Here is a 24,017-nt window from a genome sequence, read left to right on the forward strand (position 1 = left end):
GCTAGCTGAGTAAATTGGTGAGCCAGTTAAAAAAAAGTCAGAGTAAGACGATATACAATTATATTCCAAGACTTTTTCTTCTGCATTCAGCTTGGCAGCCACTTCCCCACCCAGAATACAATGTGAGTTAAACTGGTTTCTGCCACATAGCTGTTGTTGTTTTTACTGACAGACCAAGTACAGTTTTGTGGCTGCTGGCGAAGGAGGTTTCATTTATGCTACAATGACCTGCTGGTCCTCCTGGTTAACGATTGGTTGTCACAGCTGTATAGGCTGGCTGATGCAGTATATGTGCAACAGAAATGAAGAGAATCCTCAGGTAAGCACCCTTAAGCAAGTGTTAAGGTGAAGGAAAACTTCTTCAGATCCACCCCATCAAGGTTATGAGATTAGAAGGGCATGAATCCAACTTGTGGTCTTCCTGGCTCATTCATGCAAAGCTGTGAGACTCATGTGGTGGTGGTGAGGGCTTTGAAGGGGCATATATAGGACAGAGGTGAACTACTAACCCTGAGCCGGGGGCTTGATCCTCCCCCAAAATGCTGCAGAAGAAGGAAAACACTTTCATCTATATTCAATTTCAATAAAGTTCTTGTTCATTCAAACTCAAGCTATAAGCCCCATCTCTACACTTGGGGGTCAAAACCTTCTTGATATATATGTTAATTTGCATCTATTAGCTTACATACACACACACTGAAATAAATGAGTATCTTAATTCCTAACTTTCTCTGAAACAATGACAATTGAATACCATTGGAATGGAGAAACTTTAGAATTGGACCTCAATTATGCCTTAGATCACTGCTCTGGAAGCAGCTTGAACATCAAAATCTCTGTGAAATGAGTTTAAACACCCCCACCCCCACCCCAATAATTTTTATTGTTTTTTAAACAAATACAAGAATCATTAAACACTTATCCAGCAATATATCTAGTGACATTTGTTCCATCCATTGACTTTAGACATAAGCTTACACATTCAGTGTTCAAGTATATTGCGTTACTTTTCTACTGAGAAGTGGTTGGCATAGCAATATATTTTCCAAGAAATGTGGACACTGAGGTTTCCACAGAATCCGATATCCTCATTAGGGATCACAGGAGTCCTGCGAACTATGTTTCCCTTGCCTCATGGCACTTGAAATGTTGATGTACATGCTTTTGACAGTGCTCCAGGAACCTAGAAATGTATCCTAATGTCTGTATAGTAAGACTATTCCCCGGGGATTCTGGTAATGGGATGCTGCTGAAACAACCTTGTAGGGTTGCATGATCCCTCTATAAAGTCAATGTATTGTAAGGTTTGATTAGAAATGTTTGCACAGTAGTAGGGTGGGTGGACATCGCTAGGTCACCCCATTGCAGCTGAACATGGCACTTAGATTGTTTGGCTCCAGTCTGAAGGCTTGGAAAGGTGGAAGATGTGCATGCTCATTCCAAGCCCCTGCTTTGAAATCTGATGCTGCCACTAGCTTGAATCAGTTTGTGCCTATGACCTTAGTCAAACGTGTGCAAATATATGCCTTCATAGCCTGTAGATTTTTTTAAGTACAACTTTTGTTTTGCAGAGAACTTAATGAACTGTTGTACCTTTGTCTTGTACTTTTCATCGACACATCTGCATTAAGTTTAATGACTCGCTCAGCTGTGCTTCTCTTCGGAGTATTTCTTTATGACTTTTCAAAGTACAAACTTCTCGTTGCTTGACTGATTAACCCATTATGCTGCCGCTTAGCGAGGTTATTATCTAATTCCAGAGGGCTGATGTCTATTGAGTTTTTAACAGATGGAAAACAATAGGATATAGGAAACAAATATAGATGAACTACAGGGTAATCTGCTCTTTACTCTTTCATGCTGGATGTTTCTACTTCCTAGAATAAATTGGAAGCAAAAGCTAGTCTTCCCATGGTGCACACATAATGAAGTTCTCCAGAGATGCAAGGATGAAGTAGCACTCCCACTAAGGTGGTGCATCTTGCATTTGCTTAAAAAAGCCTTCTCTGTTAAAATCACACAGGGCACTGGTATGCAGGGACGTCTTTCTGCCGATCTATTACCTATTGATATCTATCTATCATCTATCTATCTATCTATCTATCTATCTATCATCTATCTATCTATCTATCTATCATCTATCATCTATCTATCTATCTATCTATCTATCATCTATCTATCATCTATCATCTATCTGTCTATCATCTATCTAACTAACTATCATCTATCCAATCTTTTACTTCAGCTTTCCCCACCATTTGATGTTCAGTTCCTTGGATTTATTTATTTTTTTCTTTCCAGGGTAGGAAGCAGGGAAAATAAGACAGGAACTGCCGTTGAATTTCTCTGAAATAGAAGTTTTGCTTGGTCAAAATACTGAAGAAATCTCAAGGGAAACAAAAAGAATTACCTCTACCCCCCCAAAAAAAACCACTAGTGGAATTATTAGAAGATGTATGCCCCCAAGCTTTCAACATTTGCTACAAAGTTCTGTCTACAGTGAAATTGGATATTTTCAAACTTCTGCTTGGAAGAAACATGTGAGAAGATTTGATCATCCATTTAAAAATATTATAGCACTGCTGGTCACTTGACCTCCAATTGGTTGCATTGGTAAGGGGTGAGGCAGGGCTGTGCAGTGCAAATGCACCAGCGGAGCCAATTTCTTGTTCCACACCAACCTCACCATCACCTTGTCCTCTGCCTGCTGGCTCATTAATTCAAATGGGTCTACACTGAGTAAAAGTAAGTTGAGTACCACTCAATGCATTTAACAGTCCATACCAATACTTTATTTCTGTGGCAGTAAATCTTAGGGTTGGGCTGTGGGTTTGTCTATAACACAACAAAGTCTGAAAAGGAAAAATAAAATAAAAAGTGTTGCATAGCATAACCTTTCAACTTCTTTGTGCTTTTTTTAATTGTTAGGACTTATTTTAGTAACTAACCTCTGTATTTTGCAAATACTTAATTCATTAGATTATAGTGCTTATTCTACTTGGTTATTCCTGTTCTTGCATTGTTAATAATTCTGTTTAATGGATAAAATGAACAAATTGTCCTAAAAAATGCTTATTTGCAGTTTTTGGTTTTTTTTTAAAAAAAGTCCTCTGGCTGTTTCAACTATTTTACTAAAACATTGGAGGAGGGGGGATTTTTAGAGTTTCTAAATGAACTGGCTAAACGAAGATCATGATGAGAGATTTTGTTAACCAGGGTGAGCTAAATCTCCCTTCATAATTCTCATTTAGAATTTTTTTTCATTATTTAAATGTCTAAGCTGGTTTAAAATTAATTTACTGAAAAAGTCAAATCTATTTTGTCTAAATCCCTTCTGTATGTGATCAGCATTCCAAGGGCCAGCAATGAACAGTTAAGTGGAACAGGCTATTCGTATTCAAGGTCAAATGCCATTTCATTTGTTTTTGTATTTACAGTCATGTTAAAATGAGTAGAGGAATCCTAAAGCACACATAGCTAATGGTTTCTACTGAATGCTACATTACACATTTAAATGCTTTCTTAAACAAGTGATTAAATGAAAATGACATCTAAATGAAATACAACAGAGAGAGAGAGAGAGAGAGAGAGAGAGAGAGAGAGAGAGAGAGAGATCCACCTGCTTGATCAAAAGCCTTTCCTGGATAAGGTGCCATCAGGGGTCCTGTAGCTGATGTTGGTTTTAGTTTACCTGCACAAGTTGACAAGCTCAGTATATTTCAGCTTTCTTCATTGTGAGATGCACACAAGGAGAAAAGCAAGAGACGATCCATTAGTTTAGATCCAAACTTTGCTCCTGAACGTGATCAGGACCAGGGACCAGGGGACACTACCGCTAGTGGCCAAAGGGGCTTTCTGCCCACTTCCCCTCCTGTAACTCACTGGGCTGCTTCTCCCAATTCTTCTTGAGGGTTGGCAGATCCCCTCCCCCAGAAGTATCTATTTGCTGGATCAAAAGCCTTTCATGGATAAAAGTGCCATCCACACAGAAGGTGTCATTCTGGCTTTGCTGTTCCTGGGGGCTTAATGTTGTTTCTAAACATCATTTTGCAGTTATCTTGCAAAAGCTTTGGAATGGAAGCTCAGTCTGGCTTTGAAAACTGAGATTGAATGGATAATACTTTGCCTTATCAATGCTCAACTTTCTTTTAAAATGGAAATCTCAGTAAAATGCCTTTAAGTGCCCGTCTCCAAGATCCATGCTGTGATGCAGGTATGCCTTCGTATTATAGTGCCCTGTTTTCATAGAAACTTATGAAAACGTACACAGTGAGATATAGCTGAGCAATAGCAAGGTGCAGCATATGGAAAGCCATGTTTTTGTCATCTTATGCATGAAAGCATTTGATAGACTGTCAGTTAACCTGGCTGTGGAGGCTGCTGTCTTTAACATGCGCAAGTGATGTACATACATGATCACTTGGCTGTGACTACACACCGTAACCATCTGTTAGGATGGCATACTTCCTGCTTGCAAGATGATTCACTAATTTAACTTGATCACAGGTGCCAACTGAGCTGCTTGGCAGCTATAGACCCTTCAGATAGCAGAATGTTCAAGGCAAATTACTGTAAATGTGTAACACTTCACCTGAGTCGGAAATGAAGCTCAAAACTTGCGTGCACTCAACTTGAGTGGCTGGGGAAAGAGTCAAGGGAGGAAGGCGGGATAATTTCACTTTGAGAGTACTAAAAGGCTGGCAAACAAATTCATAGCAAAGATTTTAATAAACCAATTTACTCGGAGGTGAGAGTTAATATGTGAAGAACTGGTACTCTTTATTGAAACAGGGTGGAAATTATCCTGCTAAACCTGTTTATTTGACTTCAAAGGAAAATGGGACAATTAGAAATAAAAGCAGGAAAATGATTTACAGGAAAATGTAGATATCGTGTGAAATTGTTCATAAAAATGCACACATCTGTGAGAATAGCAGTAAAAATGCAAAAATGCTTGCAAAATGGTATATTAGGAGAATGCGCACTAAAATGCTGATGAATTTCCACAAGGATGGCATAAAAATGCAAACTGATGTGAAAATGTGAACCAGAGTTAAGATTGGAAAAGTTAAACTGAGAGGAATGGAAGTTGTCAGATTCACCCACCTCCCGAATCAATTCAAGCCCTGTTTAGGTGTTGTTCATCAACAGAGAAAGGCAGCATGAGTAGGGAGGTGCACAGTAGCCCTGCTCTTGAGCGAGGAGGTCAGGTTAGGCCTTCTAAACACATTCAGGTTTACAAGCTTAGAACCCTGCTCACTGTAAAATCTTGCTAATATTAAAAGCAATTGGCTGCAACATCTGGAGAGTCACAAGTTAGCACCCCCTACACACACACACACACACACACACACACACACACACACACTGTAGAGAATACATTGTGGTATTCAAGTTTTATTCAGAGTAAACCCATTGTAATTAATGAACATGACTAAGTTAGGTCCATTAATTTCATCAGGTTGACTCTGAATTAAACTTAGTTGAAAACCACCCACAGCCTAGAAAAAAGCATTTTAAAATTAAGTAAAAATGGTTTTTGATTAGGTAAAGCAGGTCAATTTAAGATGGTGCCAAGCTCTTCAGAATGGTTGAGTTTTAATTAATACACAACACCAGAACACTGTCATAAGAGCATGCAATTGGAAATTTGAGTAGAAGCATCTTGAAAGGAAATATTTGTGCTTCACATTATTTGTGGAATTACCTTGTTTAGAAACAAAATGTTTTGCATACAGTGTATTTTATCAGCACCCTCAGAACTGATTCAGCACTACATTTAGTTCTTCTGGAGTGATTTTTCTTTTCTTTTCCTTTCTACTGCATATAGACAACATGCATATATTCATTGCTGACCTTGTCATTTTACTGAGAAAGAGCCCTTTCCCATAAATCTAGTTAAGGTGTTCCATGGGAATCATCATGGAGATATATGATACTGCACAAATATTGCTCAATTGCAGCAGAAGCCAATTGACATCAAGGAGATAAAGCTGCTCAGTGGGTCAATTGGCAGCTTGTGACTGATCCATCAACCTGAAAGCTTATGGAAATTAGACATGAAACACCAATTGTGTGACACTGAAGTAATGCCTTACTTTATTTAGAATCTGTCTGTGTCTAAAGACCCAGTCCTCATGAGCTATTCTGTAAGTGGCGTACAATGGCTTGTGGGATCCTGCATACATTTTCCAGCACCCAACCCCTTGGCTTACGTTGAGGGTAGCCATCAGTGCCAGATTGCCAAGCCTGACTTTCCCTCTTGATAGAACACTGCTATGCTATGCAAGCATTGCTCCATGGCGTGGAAAGTTGAAGGGATGTGGGAGGTCGGGTTCTTTCTAGCCACTTGCCTTTCCTGCCCATAGGATTTGTGGATAATTATGCAAAGGACTGGCATAGAGGTAGCCATTCTACCCCTGCATGTGAGACACCCCCTTGAATTTTAGAGAAACTTTTAGCAATGAGTTTTGTGTCTGGCTCCACACACAATAATGTGCAAGGTCAGCTCCTCATACAAGATTTTGTTGTGGGGGAATGATGTCAGAGTACAGCTGCAAATCTTGCTCCCTTTTCAGTTCACAGAAGCAATGACTGGGAAAGAATTTGGTCACCACTTCCATCAGTAATCTTACTGATAATCTATTTTTATTTTCTTCTGCCTTTGAACAGTCCCATTTCATTCAGGGGTAGTCAACATGGTGATCTTCGGATGTTGTTGGAATACAACTCCCATAATCCTTCACTATTGAGCATGCTAGCTGGGGCTGATGGGAGTTGTAGTCCAATGACATTTGGAGGACAGCACATTGACTATCGCTGCTGCACAGAAAATATGAGGAATTTAAGAATCTACTTTGGAAACTTTTCTAATGAGACATAGTAGCTGGAGCAATTTAAATGCCCATGCCGGTCTTCCTATGGTTTCACATGTTTTACCTTCTTTTGATGGCAATAAAAATAGCATTCTCCGATGGTGCATTGAAACATTATGCCTCTAAGAAAAAAATATTCAAATGAATTATGCAAAGCTCCATTTAAAATTGACAGAAACTGAAATACAGATGTGGATATATTTTGTTTATAAAAACTCTTTGGATGATAGATGTTGCTTCAAAGAATGCATTTTCTTACCATGGAATAGATAAACCAAATTTAATGAAGCTTGGAAAATTAAAAGAGGAGCAAGGAAAGTCTTATTTTGCATTTCTTTTCCTCCCGTAGTTGATGGATATGACACAAATTTCACAAAAACTAAGTTATTCTTTAAAAAAATAAATCAAAAGTTTTCAAAAATACACATGCAAGTAGAAACTGGATAATTAAGCACAATTGTAATGAAAATGAACAGAGTCTTTCATTGGTCTTTCTTCTAGTCAGGGTGGCAGCTACATTACCTTTGATTCAGAACTTCACATTATCTAATTCAGGGCCACACTACCATTAGAATTGGGCAGCTGCCTTGGGCAGCAGATTTTGAGTTTCCTGTAAGGACAACAAAGTGTTCATTATTCAATTTGTTGTTACTGTATTTTATGCTGGCATGGGAACGCATATCTGTGATTTTCAGGGGTCATAATAATTTGAATAGTTAGTACTATATACCTTAACTTGGCAGTGGTATAACATTTACTGCTTCACCTTGGACAGCAAGCTGTATAGATTGGCCCTTGGTGATACTGTTTATTACCAATACCAATCTGGTGTGCCTTGCTGCATTTCAGTTCTAAAAGAATGTTGACAAACCAGATTGGATGAAACTGGAACTTTGCACTGACTGGTAAAAGTAATAAAAAAGGGGGGTAAGTCATATGCTCACTTCTACAACATTTAAAAGAAAATCAAATTGTATTTTAAAATGGAAACTGACGTATGGGAAATGTAACTTGAAAAAAGAGACATTGTGCATACCTTTGTAAACCAAGAAATCTTTAATAAAAAAGAGACAAGTTTTCCCTCATAAAAAACAAAAAACAAATGGATCCACAGTTGTGGCTGAAACTATTTACCCTGTCAACAAGCAGCAAAATTTAGGAAACCATTTTGCTGAATGCAGTCTTGCATAGGGTGCAGGTGGGAGCACAACCAAATGTTCTCCTTTTTCATGTAGGAGCTTTAAAAAAGGAAATTGAGAAATCTATCAGAAAAATCTTTTCTGGGAAATATTACCCTAGCCCTATTTTATTCCCACTCTTTCACATAAATTGTCTTCTAGAAGGCATGTGTGGAATAAGTCAGAGAATTAACTTTAGATATGGTCTAGTAAAAGTATTATGGAAACCAAGAAGGGACTTATTCTGGCCCCCATTCACACACTTCTTCGCCCAACCTCAGCAATACAGTAGTTTGTAAAGTCAATTTCCAGCTGCTCAGGTGAGTGGAGTCCCCAGCCTGGCATGCCTACTTTGCAGCTGATGCTTGGGCCAATTAACATACCACCCTTATGGAATACCATAAACATAGTAGACAACTTAAAAAACAACAACCCTCTTTCAATTTTGACCATCAGGGCAACAGATGCCTGTGCCAGAAAAGAAAGGTTGGACGGGGACTTGTCGTGGGCTGTTTTAAAAATAGGCAGAGATTATAATACAGTTGTTGTTGTTGTTGTTGTTGTTGTTGTTGTTTAGTCGTTTAGTCGTGTCCGACTCTTCGTGACCCTGTGGACCAGAGCATGCCAGGCACTCCTGTCTTCCACTGCCTCCCGCAGTTTAGTCAAACTAATGCTGGTAGCTTCGAGAACACTATCCAGCCATCTCGTGCTCTGTTGTCCCCTTCTCCTTGTGCCCTCCATCTTTCCCAACAAAAGGGTCTTTTCCAGGGAGTCTTCTCTTCTCATTAGGTGGCCAAAATATTGGAGCCTCAGCTTCAGGATCTGTCCTTCCAGTGAGCACTCAGGGCTGATTTCCTTAAGAATGGATACATTTGATCTTCTTGCAGTCCATGGGACTCTCAAGGGTCTCCTCCAGTACCATAATTCAAAATACAGATAGGTAGCCGTGTTGGTCTGCCATAGTCAAAACAAAAAAAAAAAATTCCTTCCAGTAGCACCTTAAAGACCAACTAAGTTAGTTCTTGGTATGAGCTTTCGTGTGCATGCACACTTCTTCAGATACACTGAAACAGATACACTTCAGATACACTGTTTCAGTGTATCTGAAGAAGTGTGCATGCACACGAAAGCTCATACCAAGAACTAACTTAGTTGGTCTTTAAGGTGCTACTGGAAGGAAATTTTTTTTTTCATAATTCAAAAGCATCAATTCTTCGGTGATCAGCCTTCTTTATGGTCCAGCTCTCACTTCCATATATCACTACTGGGAAAACCATAGCTTTAACTATACGGACCTTTGTTGGCAAGGTGATGTCTCTGCTTTTTAAGATGCTGTCTAGGTTTGTCATTGCTTTTCTCCCAAGAAGCAGGCGTCTTTTAATTTTGTGGCTGCTGTCACCATCTGCAGTGATCATGGAGCCCAAGAAAGTAAAATCTCTCACTGCCTCCATTTCTTACCCTTCTATTTGCCAGGATGTGATGGGACCAGTGGCCATGATCTTCGTTTGTTTGATGTTGAGCTTCAGACCATATTTTGCGCTCTCCTCTTTCATCCTCAATAAAAGGTTCTTTAATTCCTCCTCACTTTCTGCCACCCAAGATGAACAGGCACCCAAGATGAACAGGTCATAGTGGAGAGTTTTGACCAAACGTGATCCACCTGGAGGAGGAACCGGCAAGCCACTCCAGTATCCCTGCCAAGAAAACTTCATGGACAAAGACAACAGGCATATAAAAGTTATGATGCTGGAAGATGAGCCCCTCAGGTCGGAAGGCATCCAACATGCTACTGAGGAAGAGTAGAGGACAAGTACAAGTAGATTCAGAGCTGATGAAGTGGCTGAGCCAAAGCCGAAATGACGCTCAGTTGCGGATATGCCTGGAAGTGAAAGGAAAGTCCAATGCTGTAAAGGAAAAAATATATATAATACAGTACTCAGTCTTAAAAGGTTTATATGAACTGAAGACGGATTCTGATGTTTTACTACCTTCTCCAGCAGGACGTTTCATTTTTGCACACTTGTTGCAGTTTTGCAGCACTTGGATTCAATAATATGTACATTACTTTCAGGAAGTAGCCACAACTTCACTGTCTCAAGAATTCAAGAGTGAGTTTAGGCTAAAAAGAGAAGCTGAGATAAGTTAAGTGCTGTTTCATATTCTACCAGTCTCAGTTTTTGCTCTGAGACCCCCAGACTGTTTGTCACAGATCAATAGTTCTTATTTAAGAATTGCATTGTCTTAGACTATAGTGTCTCGGACTGATTGTGCTGTTCCTGTAGTGTAATGCATAACAACTCGAAATTGTGGGTCTGTGAAATAAGGGTGGATTGACAGGGACATATCCATAACTTCACTTCTAAAAATGTTACCTTTGGATTATATTTTTTTATTTGACAATTTGTGATTTGTTCTTTTTTAAATAAAACACGGTTAGGAAAGTTACAGCCCAGTAATTCCTAGTAAAACTGTTTGGAAAATTGCATGCACAGCCTATTTAAAAAGTCTTACCAATTTAAATGACAATCCTAACCACACTTACCTCGAAGAAAGCCCCATTAAATTCAACAGGGCATACAACTGAGTAGATATGGTTAGGATTGCATGGTAAGTATAGTTTGAAAAATACAAACCATTATATTCTCTATTTTGAAAAGATGGTTTAATTCTATCCACAACAGATCACAAATGAAGTACTTAAGACTCAGTCAAATCCCACTAAAGGTCTACAGTCCATAGAAGGACACAGGGTGTCTGGGTTTTAAGCCACCTCTCATTTCAATTACCCAAAGTGCTCCAATGTAAATTGCTCTGGGCATTGTAGGTCATTTAGAGGGTGGGTGGTCCATAGGTTCCTGTTTCAGACTGTAGTGTTGCTCCCCCCCTCCCACCAACAGGTAAGCCCAGCTGGGGACCAAAAATATAGGAAGATGCTCAGCAGAAAGCTCTTTGTTGCTGTTCCTCAAAACTAGATTAACATGCCCATCATCAGTTCACAGATGAAATACGGTAGTACTTTACTGAACTATCAAGAAAAAAAATGATATATGTATTTGGCCTAGGGTTCACTTTCCCCATTACAGCTTAGGCATGCTCCTCAAATCTTTAAAAATTGAGCTACTTTGTCACTGTGGAGATATGTCTTGCTATGAGAAATATAGGAGGGGACCTAGATTAGTGGCCACACACATATTTTCATGTAGGAGATCACAGATGCAAACTTTACTACCTCCAGTTAAGAAACTTTTCCAATGGCTGGTTTGGGAAAGAGCTTTGTGGAGCTGCTGCCCGTCATAGTAGGCAACATTCAGCCAAATAATCAAGTGGCCTAATTCAGTATAAGACACTTCCATAGTCAAACTCTGTCACTTGTGCCCTGTTGCCATAGCCAATACTGAGAGGAAAAGGATGACCAGTGTGTTTACTTCAATGTTCCTCCTCCAAATCACTGTGATTGGAGTGCACTGGGAAAACAATCAACTGTGATTAAAAGCTAGACCTGTCCATCAAAATGAAAGAACTCCCCCCCCCACCTCTCTATGGTTACCAGACGTCCCCATTTCCTGGGGACAGTCCCCAGATTTACAAATCTGTCCCTGGACAAAATCCATCCCCGGAATGTCCCCGGATTTCATTGAATGTCCCAGGATTTATATTTTAAGTGTTGTAGATTTATTAGTAGGGAATGAATGTTGCATGATTGGTTCAACGGCACAAGACACATCATATGGGGACTTCCGGTGACACAAAATGGCAGACGCCATGGCAGCGAGCAGCTCCTGAATCCAGCCAGAGCCAGCTGTGCTACCAGGCTGGCTCTGGGCTGCTGAGACTGCTACTGCCACCGCCACTGCCGAGGGGGAACCAGGGACGCCCGGCGCGTCAACCCCGGAAAACCCTGGAGCCAACACAGGGAGGAGAAGAAGAGAGAAAGAGGAAGGAGAAAAAAAGTGGAAAGCCCTGACTTGCTGCACTGCTGCTGCTGCCGCCGCTAAGGAAGAGTAGTAGGAGAGCATCAGGAGGGCAAGGACACGTGGCCAAGCCCAGGCCCAACCTGAGCCTACTCCACAGCGGCTAGCACTCCAAGAGAGCAGGTTGGGGCCCAGAGGAAGGCCGTGCGACAGAGGAGACCACAGAAGAGAAGATATTACTTCTTCTTTTTTAAAAAATAACTTTCCCCCTCTTTTAAAAACAAAAACAAAAACGTGTCCTCGGATTCTTTGAAAAAAAATCTGGTAACCTTACTTTACACCCTTGCTGTCTCTTCTGTGCCACCTCCCTTCTTGAACTCTGGATGTTTCCCCAGTCAGCTTGGATTTGTTTCTCACTAAATCAAGTGGAGGGGGCAGCTATGCATTTGCCTTTATAGGAAAACCAAGGCAACCAAGTTGCTTGGAAGACTGGACATCCCTTGCTCTGCTACAGCATGCCCTGTTAACAGCGCAATCCAACTTGGTGCTGTGAAATATTACCTCAAATCATTCCAATTCAGCTTCTTTGGGGGGTACACAGAGAGCCAATGCACACCGCTAATGTCGCAGTGTCCACAGGTGTATGACTGTAGAATGCTTGCTGAAATATTATTCTGTGTGCCACAGGTCTGTCCTGTGGCCATCACAAAACAATGAAGTTAACCTACTTTTAAAACTCTTAAAGTGACATTGTCTTAGAACGTTCAATATGGCACGAGAGCATTCTTAGTGACTTATCTGGCTTACATACTATGGGGCATTCTGAGCCAACTAATCAAGTTCCTTAATTCAAGGTGAACCTCTATTGCTTCCATGACAGTGGAGAACTAATTATTACATTTTTATATTAATGGAAGCAAATGTATTTATATTCACTGATGAAGTTTGGAAGGTTAAAGCCGTCTTAGCTAAGATATATAATGTAGTAAAAATACAACGTAAAAAATTATTAGTGAATTAATTCCATGCAGAATTTTTCACAGCACGTATTGGAAGGTTGGTATTCCTTTACATGCTGAATTAGTATGGACCCATGTACTACACAGACTAATTGATAAATTTCACTTTAATTGACATTGGGACAACAAAGAATCTGTCTTTCTGGACAATGTTGGCAGTCTCATATCCAAATGACCTCCAGCATTAGGTAGAGGTTTTGAAACTATGGTATGAATTTATTACTTTCTTCAGCATTTAGTCAAAAAGACAAGGTGAACAATGAAGTTAAAAGCCATAAATTATACATAATTTCCAAAAGGAAAAAGGGGGCATACTGCTGTCTCACTTCAGTGTGATTCATTGTGATTCAGTGTGATTCTGCAAATGTATGCAATGTTTATGAATATAGACTGCTTATAGAATTATATAATGGAATTGTAAACATGAGTTAAATGGTATTATTTGAATTTTGAAGTGTGAAACCAGTTCTTGCCATGTTACATTTTCTTTAGTACAATTTGGACATTTGGATTAAAATAGACTTCACCAATGCCACTTCTAGCACAGTACCATGAAGTTTTCCATTTTTGTAATCTTTCAACTGTGCTGTCTCCTCTTTTCCCCTTGGATAAATCTGTTTAGCACAGAGGTGCTGAGCTTTCTCCAACTCGTGCTCATTCTGTCGTCCTAAGCAGCTTTCCTTGTGACCAATCATGTGGGGTCTTTTTGGCTCACTTACTGTCAATTGCTCAGTTTTCATAATCAGAGCATGAGGGGAATGTGTCTCGAGTTCTCTGAGAATTAATTGTCTAGTCATGCATGGGCTTCCATTTTAAGGGGATTATAAAGTAGACCTATGAAAATCCCCACAATGCTCTGCTTTGCAAGTCAGACTAGTAAGTCAGTCCCAGTCTAATAATGTCTACAAATTACTCAGTCTTCTCTGAAATGTCATGTACAGAAAACATTCTCCTTTATTTAAGAAGGTTGTTGCTGCAGTAATGAGGTACCCAGAGTTATCCTTATAGTACAGTGGGCCATCTCCAAAAATACTAATGTGCTGCACCCTACCCATAGGGAATTTAGCCAAGTAACTCACATTGATCATCAGTCTTTTTCAGTAACACTGACTTGGAGTTGAACATTTTAGGCACGTACAAAACACAGCATTGAGAATTGTTGAATTCTGCCCATTGTGATACATATAATGTAGTCTTGAACTTGGATTCAGGACTACTGCATAGACAGGAACAAGCTACAACCACTGTACAAAGTACTGGCATATAGAAGTGATTCTGAAAGCACTCAGATTTGATCCATAATGTTTGCAACAGCCCACTGATTAGGGGAAAAAAGCTGTCCTGATAAGGACCTGGACAAAATGAAGGTATGCTGTGAAGAAACACAGTGATGCTTCTATGTTATTTCACTCAGATGAAGATGAGTGGGAAGTAATATGGAGTCTCTCCAGAAACTGTGAATATTTGAAGTGTTGTAGGCTTTGTATGCATCAAAGTGTGACCCACTGGACTTTGTATAGCTAGAGATATCAACCTTATAGAATCATAGAACTATAGAGTTGGAAGGGACCATGAGGGTCATCTAGTCCAACCCCCTGCAATGCAGGAATCTCAACATTAGCATCCATGACAGTTGGTCATCCAACCTCTGCTTAAAAACCTCCAATGAAGGAGAGTCCACAACCTCATGAGGGAATCCATTCCACTGTTGAACAGCTCTTAATGTCATAAGGTTCTTCCTGATGTTTAGTCAGAATCTCCTTTCTTGTAACTTGAATCAATTGGTTTGGGTTCTACCCTTCAGAGCAGGAGAAAACAAGCCTGTTCCATCTTCCATGTGACAGCCCTTTAGATATTTGAAGATGGCTAGCATATCTCCTCTCAGTCTCCTATTTTCCAACCTAAACATGCCCAGCTCCTTCAACCATTCCTCATACGGTTTGCTTCTCAATATCCTTCTTTTGTTCTGTGATGGAATTGGACACAGTGGCCTGACCACTGTTCTAGGATGTTTCCTGGTATTGATGTCCAGCTTACTGGTTGGTAGTTACCCGAGTCTTCTTCCCCTGCCCCTTTTTGAAGATGGGGACTACATTTACCTGCCTCCAGTCTGCAGGGACCTCACCTGTTCTCCAAGAATTTTCAAAGATTATAGACAGAGGGTCTGAGACTCCTTTAACTTCCTTGTGTACTGCTCATCAGGTTCTGGATTTTTGAATGTGTGTAAAATATTGAGGTGTTCCCTTACCACCTCTTTACCTATCTTAGGCTGCAGCTCCCTTTCTTGTATCATTTATTGGTTGGGCATTGATTTCCTTTTGGGTGAAAACAGGGACAAAATAGGTGTTGAGCAGTTCTGCCTTTTCTCTGTCACCCAATAACATTTTTCTGTCTTCTCCACTTAGAGGTCCTACTACTTGTTTATTCTTCTTCTTGCTTCAAACATAGCTGAATAAACCTTTTAAAATTATTTTTAACCAATCCTGCAAGCCTGAGCTCATTCTGAGCTTTGACCCACCTGACATTCACCCTACAACTGTTGGCTACTTATGTATACTCCTCCTTCCTGATTTCCCATTTCTTTCACTTCTTATACAGTGCATGTCTTCTTAAATCACAGCTCATCTGCAAGTTCCTTATGCAGCCACACTGGTTTATTTAGTTGCTTGCCTCCCACTTTACTTTCTTGATGGAATTGTCTGTCTTTGTGCCTTCAATATTTCACCTTTAAGAAACTTCCATCCATCTTGAACTCCTTCTCTTTGAGTATTTCTGACCGTGGGACCTCAACCAGTAGTTCCTTAAGCTTTCTGAAGTTGGCATTCTTAAAGCCCAGAGTGCATCTCCGGCTACATTCAGCTTTCCCTTGCCTCTGTATCTTGAAATCCATAAGGACACAATCACTTTCTCCTGTTTCCCAGTACTTCCACTTCATCAATCAATTCTTCCTTGTTGGTGAGGACTAGGTCCCAGTTTGGTCCCGTGTTGCTTCTTCCACCTTCTGGCAAAGGAAATAGGCATATTACGGTAAATAGGCAATGTAAAAGAAGTATTTTCTAATAAAGTATGGTTTCTTGATACACCTGGTGATGTACTTTGCTTGGTGGGATAGTAGGGGGAAATGGAAAAGAAGTTTATGGAGTTGGAAACAAAGCAACATCCAGTACTGAATTTCTTCTACGCCCCAACAACAAACCTGTTCCAAGCACATCTGAAATCAACTAAACATCTCCTTGTTTACAAATCTGAAATTACATAATTAGGTTTTGAGTTCAGAAACATTTGATTTTGAGTGGCTGCTTAAATTCCATTGCCTTCAATAAAGCTTAATTAAATGCTTGATTGATTTCTTCTAAAATTAAGCTGTCCTGAATAAGGGTTGCTTACACCGTTGGAACATGACGACAAGAGAGATTTTCCCCAGTCTAGTGCTTGCATTACATCACCCATCATCCCTGACCATTCACATTGCTAACTGGGGCTTTAATCGAAAATGTCTGGAGGGCACAACATTGGAGAATGATGTAGACATCTACATGCAGACTTTTAGAGGCCTTGTAATACGATATGTTTTTTAAACAAATGCACAAAAATGTAGGCAATGAAATCTAAAATAAAATATTTATAGCAGAATATTTAGAAATGTGTTATAGATAAATTATCTGCACATTTAATGTCTACACTGGTGTCATTAACCTGTTGATCAGTGGGGACTCAAATATTTTCAGTTTTCTGCACATTATTAACCTCAGGGTTTTACATCTTTGTTTAACCCAAATACATAAAAAGCTCATAAAGTCCAATAAATAAAACTAGAAACCTCAATTTCCAATTATTCTTCAGCCTTTTGAAGCCATATTGGTCAGACGTTCTGCAGTAAATGTTAAACAGTTGGCCTTCACACACTGTCCTTTCGGTTAACACTGGGCAGCTGCCTTTTATTGGAAAGGTTATTTGCATTTTAATACATCAGAATAAAATCATTTCAACTTACATCAAAACAGCTATTTTCCAAAGGTCTTTTCTTTGGAAAATAAATGCTCCTCTAATAAGATGTATTAAGAGAAAATTTCAACATTAACTTTGCTTTCAATCTGAACAAACTTTGATAGAGAAATATATTGTTAAATTAATGGGATTTTGGATTTCCTTCTGGAAAGCAAGCTAACTGTTCATATGTATGTGTATTCCTTATGTGGAAGAGGTAGTGAAAGACGTGTAGTGAATGTTTGGTTGCTCCTCATTAATGCGTTTTGATAGATCTATCCTCCATTAATTTGTGTAACCTAGAACACAATTATTCATCTCATCATATGAAAATTGAGTCAGCAGGCCTTGTCTGGCTATAGCATAGTTTCTCAAATTGTGGAAAGTGCCCTAAAGGTAGTTGACAATTGTGGGGTATAAGACATGTTGGAATCACACACTCTAACCAAGACTTAGCTTACATTTCTCATTATTATTATTATCTGACAAATATTTGAAAATGTTCATCTTGGAGCTCCTCCTGAACAGTTGGATAATTTAATTCCTTCCCTGGAGAATATTTCATGAAATAGCCACTCCTGTTTCTCCATCCATGAATGTTGGATGCATCTGTGGGTTCAGTTTTAATATTGTTTATTATTTTAAGATTGTTAAAGGAAGCAGTGGACTAAGGTCCCTGTGTCTTCTAGTTCTCCTTAGTGTCCTGCTTGTTGAGAACATGAGGCTCATAGGAGAAGCAGAAACCTGTGAAGGCAAGGCAAAGCAAAGCAGAGAGCAAACAAGAACAGGACCATGGACAGCTCCAGTGATGCCTTGGTAACTGAAGCACCTTTTCCCTAAGTCATCTGCTGGAAGGTTACCTCTGTAGGGAACTATAGCCAAGTGAGGAATGTGGTAGAGAAGATGATTGGTATCAAAAGCCTTGGTGAGATCAATAAGAAGGAGAAAGATTACACTCTTCTAGCCCCTTTCTTGATAGTGGTCATCAATCAGGGTGACCAAGGCCAGTTCTGCCCCATAACTGCACCTGAATCCATACTGGAATGGGTCCAAATAATCAGTATTGTCCAAGAGTGATGGTATCTTCCCTGACCACTGGCAAAACTAGCTGGAGTCCAAGAGAATCTGGAGGGGCAGATTGTGAAATTGCCTATTATAGGAAAGCAAGTAATTTAATACTCTCATAGAATCATAGAATCATAGAGTTGGAAGAGACCACAAGGGCCATCGAGTCCAACCCCCTGCCAAGCAGGAAACACCATCAGAGCACTCCTGACATATGGTTGTCAAGCCTCTGCTTAAAGACCTCCAAAGAAGGAGACTCCACCACACTCCTTGGCAGCAAATTCCACTGTTGAACAGCTCTTGCTGTCAGGAAGTTCTTCCTAATGTTTAGGTGGAATCTTCTTTCTTGTAGTTTGGATCCATTGCTCCGTGTCCGCTTCTCTGGAGCAGCAGAAAACAACCTTTCTCCCTCCTCTATGTGACATCCTTTTATATATTTGAACATGGCTATCATATCACCCCTTAACCTCCTCTTCTCCAGGCTAAACACTTTACAACGTCATACTTTGTAATTCAACTGAAACAGCAAGTATGAATTTGTTGACTCTGCCTATAGGAACTCTACTGCTTTTACTGTTTTGAAAGCAGTGAAATGGAAACAATTTTAATAATGCCAAAGTCAACATGAAAACCTAAAGCATTATCATCACTGAATCATAATGCAGGTAGGTAATTTTGCTTTACTTTTGTTTGATATTTACACTGTACTGTCCAACCAATTTAAAAGTGTGCTGAAGGTGGACCATAAGTGTCATCAGCCCTGATCCAGGCAGCATGAGGTCAATGAGATTGCATTATATTTGTAGGATGTGAACTATTGGCTAATATAGCCTCTATCATTGTGATGAATCTAGTTGCTTTCCACTGGCCCTTATGAATTTCCTTCCTGTACCACCTGCACATATGGTACCATAACTTTTATGGGCTATTTATTCCACATAAAACCATATTCCCTTGTGTGCAGCAATTTTGGGGCCATATGTCAGTGGTGCACACAACCAGAGGCAAAAGATGAGTGGGATCAGAGACAAAACTAGGCAGAGCAATGAGTGTGTCTCCTTTGTACAGTAGGCTACATATAACACACACACACACACACACCTCCACCCTCTATTCAAGGAAGTAGGAAGCATTTTCACAGTTCAATGACACATCCCAACTAGGAAAAAGCACTGAAGGAGAGCATATTGCTGGATTTATGAAGGACATGGTCTGGAGAATTCTTGAAGGCTGGATGAAGAAGCATCAAGGGCTATATTATGAAGCTTCTTGCATTTGCTAGATGAGGAATTGGCTAATATTAAAAAAATACAGATTTATTGGATTTAGAAGGACATGATAGTAGATTTGGATTGCATGCGTATTTATTGTATCAGAAGGCAAAAGTACATAAAAGTTTCCATATAATAAGAAATGTGATTTTTAAAGTGTGGGGAAAATATAAAGCCTTGTTAGAACAAAAAAACACCATGGTGGCTTCCCCACTGGAAGCAATATCCTTGAAAAAATTAAATATGAATCCTAATTGGGCAACATACAGAGAACTGTTAGCAGAAAAGGATAACCAATTAAAATTGAAGAAATTTCAAGAAATAAGAGGGTTAAAATAAGAGGAAAGGTAACAATCTGGTTACAATATTTCCAGTTGAATGATACAGTATATTCAAAGAGGATAAAAAGGAAGGATTTAATTATGAAATTTCAAATTTCCAGAGAAAAATAATAGAAAATGACAATAAATTGTTATCAAAAATGTACAATATATTGTTGGAATGGGAAACTAAGGATGAAGAGGTCAAGTGTTTTATGACAAAGTGGGCAATAGATGTGGGATATAATATGATGGTAGACTGGGAATGATTATGGAAGAATGATATAAAATTTACAGCGTGTACATTACTTAAAGGGAAATAATATGAATAATATTTAAAGGGAATTATATGAAAATGATGTATAGGTGGTATTTAACACCAGTTAAATTAGCAAAAATGTATAAAACAAGGGGAAATAAGTGTTGGAAATGTAAAGAAATGGAAGGTATGTTTTATCACATGTGGTGCCAATGTAAGGTTTTATATATATATAAAAGAGAAATGCTATATAACGAATTGGAAAAAAATATGTTTAAAATAACCTTTGTTAAACAACCAGAATCTTTCTTATTAGGAATTAGAGGAACTGATCTACCAAAAGAATACAAAACTCTGCTTGTGTATGCAACAATGGCTGTGCAAATATTGCTAGCCCAGCACTGGAAAGGAGAAGAAGTCCCGGGAAATTTTGGAGCAGGAAGGAGATAGACTGAAATTGCAGAGCTTTGAGAAATTAAAAAACAAAGTCCGAGACTGGTTACATTATTTTCAGATAAGGGAGGCATATAATTCGGACAGGAAAATTGGCTTCCAGGTGGAAAAATCTAAATTAGAAAAGAAGTGCTAGAACCTAAAACTAAAATTATGTCAAAAATGTATAACTTGCTGCTGAAATGGAATACACAGGATGAAACGGTTAAGTCAGCCATGATTAAATGGGCACAAGATCTTGGACATAACATCATGTTTGCTGACTGGGAACAGTTATGGACCACAGGTATGAAATTTACAGCATGTAATGCCCTAAGAGAGAATATTATGAAAATGATATATAGGTGGTACATAACCCCAGTCAAGCTTGCAAAAATATATCACTTGCCCGATAACAAATGTTGGAAATGTAAGGATGTTGAAGGTACATTCTTTCACCTTTGGTGGACGTGCCCAAAGATTAAGGCCTTCTGGGAAATGATTTACAATGAAATGAAAAAGATATTTAAGTATACTTTCCTGAAAAAACCAGAGGCTTTTCTCTTGGGTATAGTCGGCCATTTGGTGCCAAAGAAGGACAGAACTTTTTTTATGTATGCTACAACGGCAGCGAGAATACTTATGGCAAAGCACTGGAAGACTCAAGATTTACCCACTCTGGAAGAATGGCAGATGAAGTTGATTGACTGTATGGGACTGGCAGAAATGACCGGCAGAATCCGCGACCAGGGAGAAAAGTCAGCAGAAGAAGATTGGAAGAAATTTAAGGAATATCTACAGAAATATTATAAAATTAATGAACTTTGAAAAGATGTTGATTTGAACTTTGGTGGTCTCTAGCTGTTATGATAAAGATAATGGGGATTATAATTGTTTTTGTTATTAAATTTAAAAAAGTTGAGTGGAAAATAAGGTGATATTCTAAAAGGAATGTTAAGAGATTAGGATTTGCTGAATTAACAAATTGAACTAGAGAACAAGAAGGGGAGGTATGAGGAAGTCAAAGAAACACGTGACTGAAAAACTGTTACTGAAACTGAATTGTTTTTAATATTTTTCTTTTTCTTTTTGTGTTTATATAAAATTGGAAAATTTAATAAATATTCATTTAAAAAAAAAAAAGGAGAAGAAGTCCCTACTAAAGAAGATTGGCAAATTAAACTAATGGAATATGCTGAAATGGCTAAATTAACTGGGAAACTTAGAAATCAAGACAATAACAAATAAAAAAAAGAATGGGAAATGTTTATTGCATATATACAAAAGCAATGTAAGGAAGTTAATATATTAGCAGGATTTTTTTTTTTAAAAAAACAACAATACTTGAAATGTTATGGAGAATATTTAAATAAGGAAGTAATTAGAGATAAAGATTTTTTGTTGACGTGCACAAATGAGAATAACACAAAGGAACCAGGGGAGGCAGTGGAGGGAAGTCAGGGGATTCGATGAATCCCAAAATATGGATTAATACTAAGAGTGAATATAGATGTTTTAATTGTTTTATTTTGTGTATTTCCCCCCCTTTCTTCTTTCTCTCTCTTTTTCTTTTTCTTTTTCAATGTCATGATTGTTTATTGAGAAAATTGATAAAAAAAGATTTTTGTTTTTTAAAAAAGAGAAACATCAACTGCCTGAAGTTTCCCTACTCCTGATTTATATAGTGAGAGAATTAAGACAAAATATCATTAAATTCCTGCTCCCAGGCATAAAAGAACAGCCAACAAAGGTCTCTTTCCTGTGACTAATTCTTGGAACATCCTACTCAGCTTCACTAGCAGCTGGCTGATATTGTCAAATGTCACATAGATGGGCAGGTTGTCAGTGCATCTGGAACTGCAACGTGTGGAAGATGTAGCTGCCTTACATCTGACAACCATGCTTGTTTTACTTCCTTGCCCTATTTCAGATATCTGGCACCAGACAGGTTAGGGAGCAATTTAGCTGTAGACATCAATTATACTGAATCATCTCACAGAGATTGGAATCAGTGGTGCAAGTGGTTATCTTGAAAATGCTTCTGTAATAAGTGATAAATATGCAATCTGTTTTCTTACAGCCTAAAGAAGGCATTGCCTGCTGATGCTTTCAAGAACTCTGTTGACAATTCAAAAGTGTTCTATATGTGAAAATCACCTTTGTCTTTTTTTTTGAAAACATGTGTTTTAGTTAAGATACTTTCTTTTTTCCCGGGACAATTTAATTTGTTCGTTTGCATGGGAAGGACCAAAGAGAAAATGTGCCATTAACTGTACTAGGAAGAATTTTTGAGAATACCGGGGTAGAGGGTGACTAGGGGCTGGATTGCTATATTTATTATATAATATTAAGTATAGTATTATATTAATATATATTATATAATATTAAGTATAGTATTAAATGGGACGCGGGTGGCGCTGTGGGTAAAACCTCAGCGCCTAGGACTTGCCGATCGTATGGTCGGCAGTTCGAATCCTGACAGCGGGGTGAGCTCCCGTCGTTCGGTCCCAGCTCCTGCCCACCTAGCAGTTCGAAAGTACTCCTAAGTGCAAGTAGATAAATAGGTACCGCTTTATAGCGGGAAGGTAAACGGCGTTTCCGTGTGCTGCGCTGGTGCTGGCTCGCCAGAGCAGCTTCGTCACGCTGGCCACGTGACCCGGAAGTGTCTTCGGACAGCGCTGGCCCCCGGCCTCTTAAGTGAGATGGGCGCACAACCCTAGAGTCGGACACGACTGGCCCGTACGGGCAGGGGTACCTTTACCTTTTTATAGTATTAAATACTATATTTCATATATAGATGATGTCATTGAAAGTAGCCTTCCACTCCTCCCTTTTTAAACACAGTTTAAAAGAGTATTGACCGTATATACTTTCCATGATACTGTAGGGCACAGGAACAACAAAGTAAAGCACCAGGAGGGGGTTCTAAAGTGCCTGCTGTTGCCCACTGTTAATGCGCAGGAATGCCTGGAACAGAATTGACAAGAGATTAAATTACCAGAAGTAATATTAACTCCAATGTGTGTGGAAGAAAATCTGAATTACTTATTACTTTTTTTCATCACTTTGTCTGAGACAAGATATCTCAAAGCACCTTACAAATCTATAGAAGGTAGAACAACCTGATAATCGAAACCAAATACTCTAGGGAAAATGCAATGAAACCAAATTCCTAAAAGTGCCAATCCAAGAATAACTGTAAAAAGAATGAATACTAACCAATCACAAAAGTAGGCAGAAAGCATACCATAGCATGGGCAAATGAGAATGCCTTAACCTGGCACCTAGAAGTTGGCAACCATTGTTTCAGGTGTGTTTCCCTAGAGAAATCATTCCACAAATGGGGAAACCACCACTGGAAAAGCTTGTTTTCAGATTGCCACCCTCTGCAACCTCCCTCAGAGGAGTCACATGGCGAAGGGCCTCTGATGATAATCACAAGGTCCAGGAGGCTTTGGAGGGAAGACTGATTTGTGAGTAGTGTTTTGACTTCCTTCCACTGCATTCTCTTCCTGTGCCAGATTACCATGGAAACAATGCTAGCATTAGCATTATTTCCATGGTGAGCTGGCACAGGAAGATGAACATAGTGGAAGGAAGTCGGAACACAGCCAAGACATGAAAGACTCACTGGCCACTTGTAGCTGGCAAAACTTCTTTTAAACTTTTTTTTTTAAAGGAAAGAAAAAAGTAATCTAGG

At 39.1% G+C, this 24,017-nt stretch overlaps 1 long non-coding RNA gene across 1 annotated transcript; it reads right to left on the bottom strand.

Moving 5' to 3' along the window:
- Positions 1-15,604: 15,604 nt before the first annotated feature.
- On the bottom strand, positions 15,605-23,786 carry LOC310761467. The gene is made up of 2 exons (XR_014547514.1): positions 23,537-23,786; positions 15,605-15,984 (listed from the first exon to the last, which is right to left on the bottom strand). It is a non-coding gene; the product is annotated as an uncharacterized lncRNA (long non-coding RNA).
- Positions 23,787-24,017: the final 231 nt, after the last annotated feature.

Source organism: Podarcis filfolensis, assembly GCF_964270895.1.
Source record: "Podarcis filfolensis genome assembly, chromosome: 4".
NCBI classification, from domain to species: domain Eukaryota; kingdom Metazoa; phylum Chordata; class Lepidosauria; order Squamata; family Lacertidae; genus Podarcis; species Podarcis filfolensis.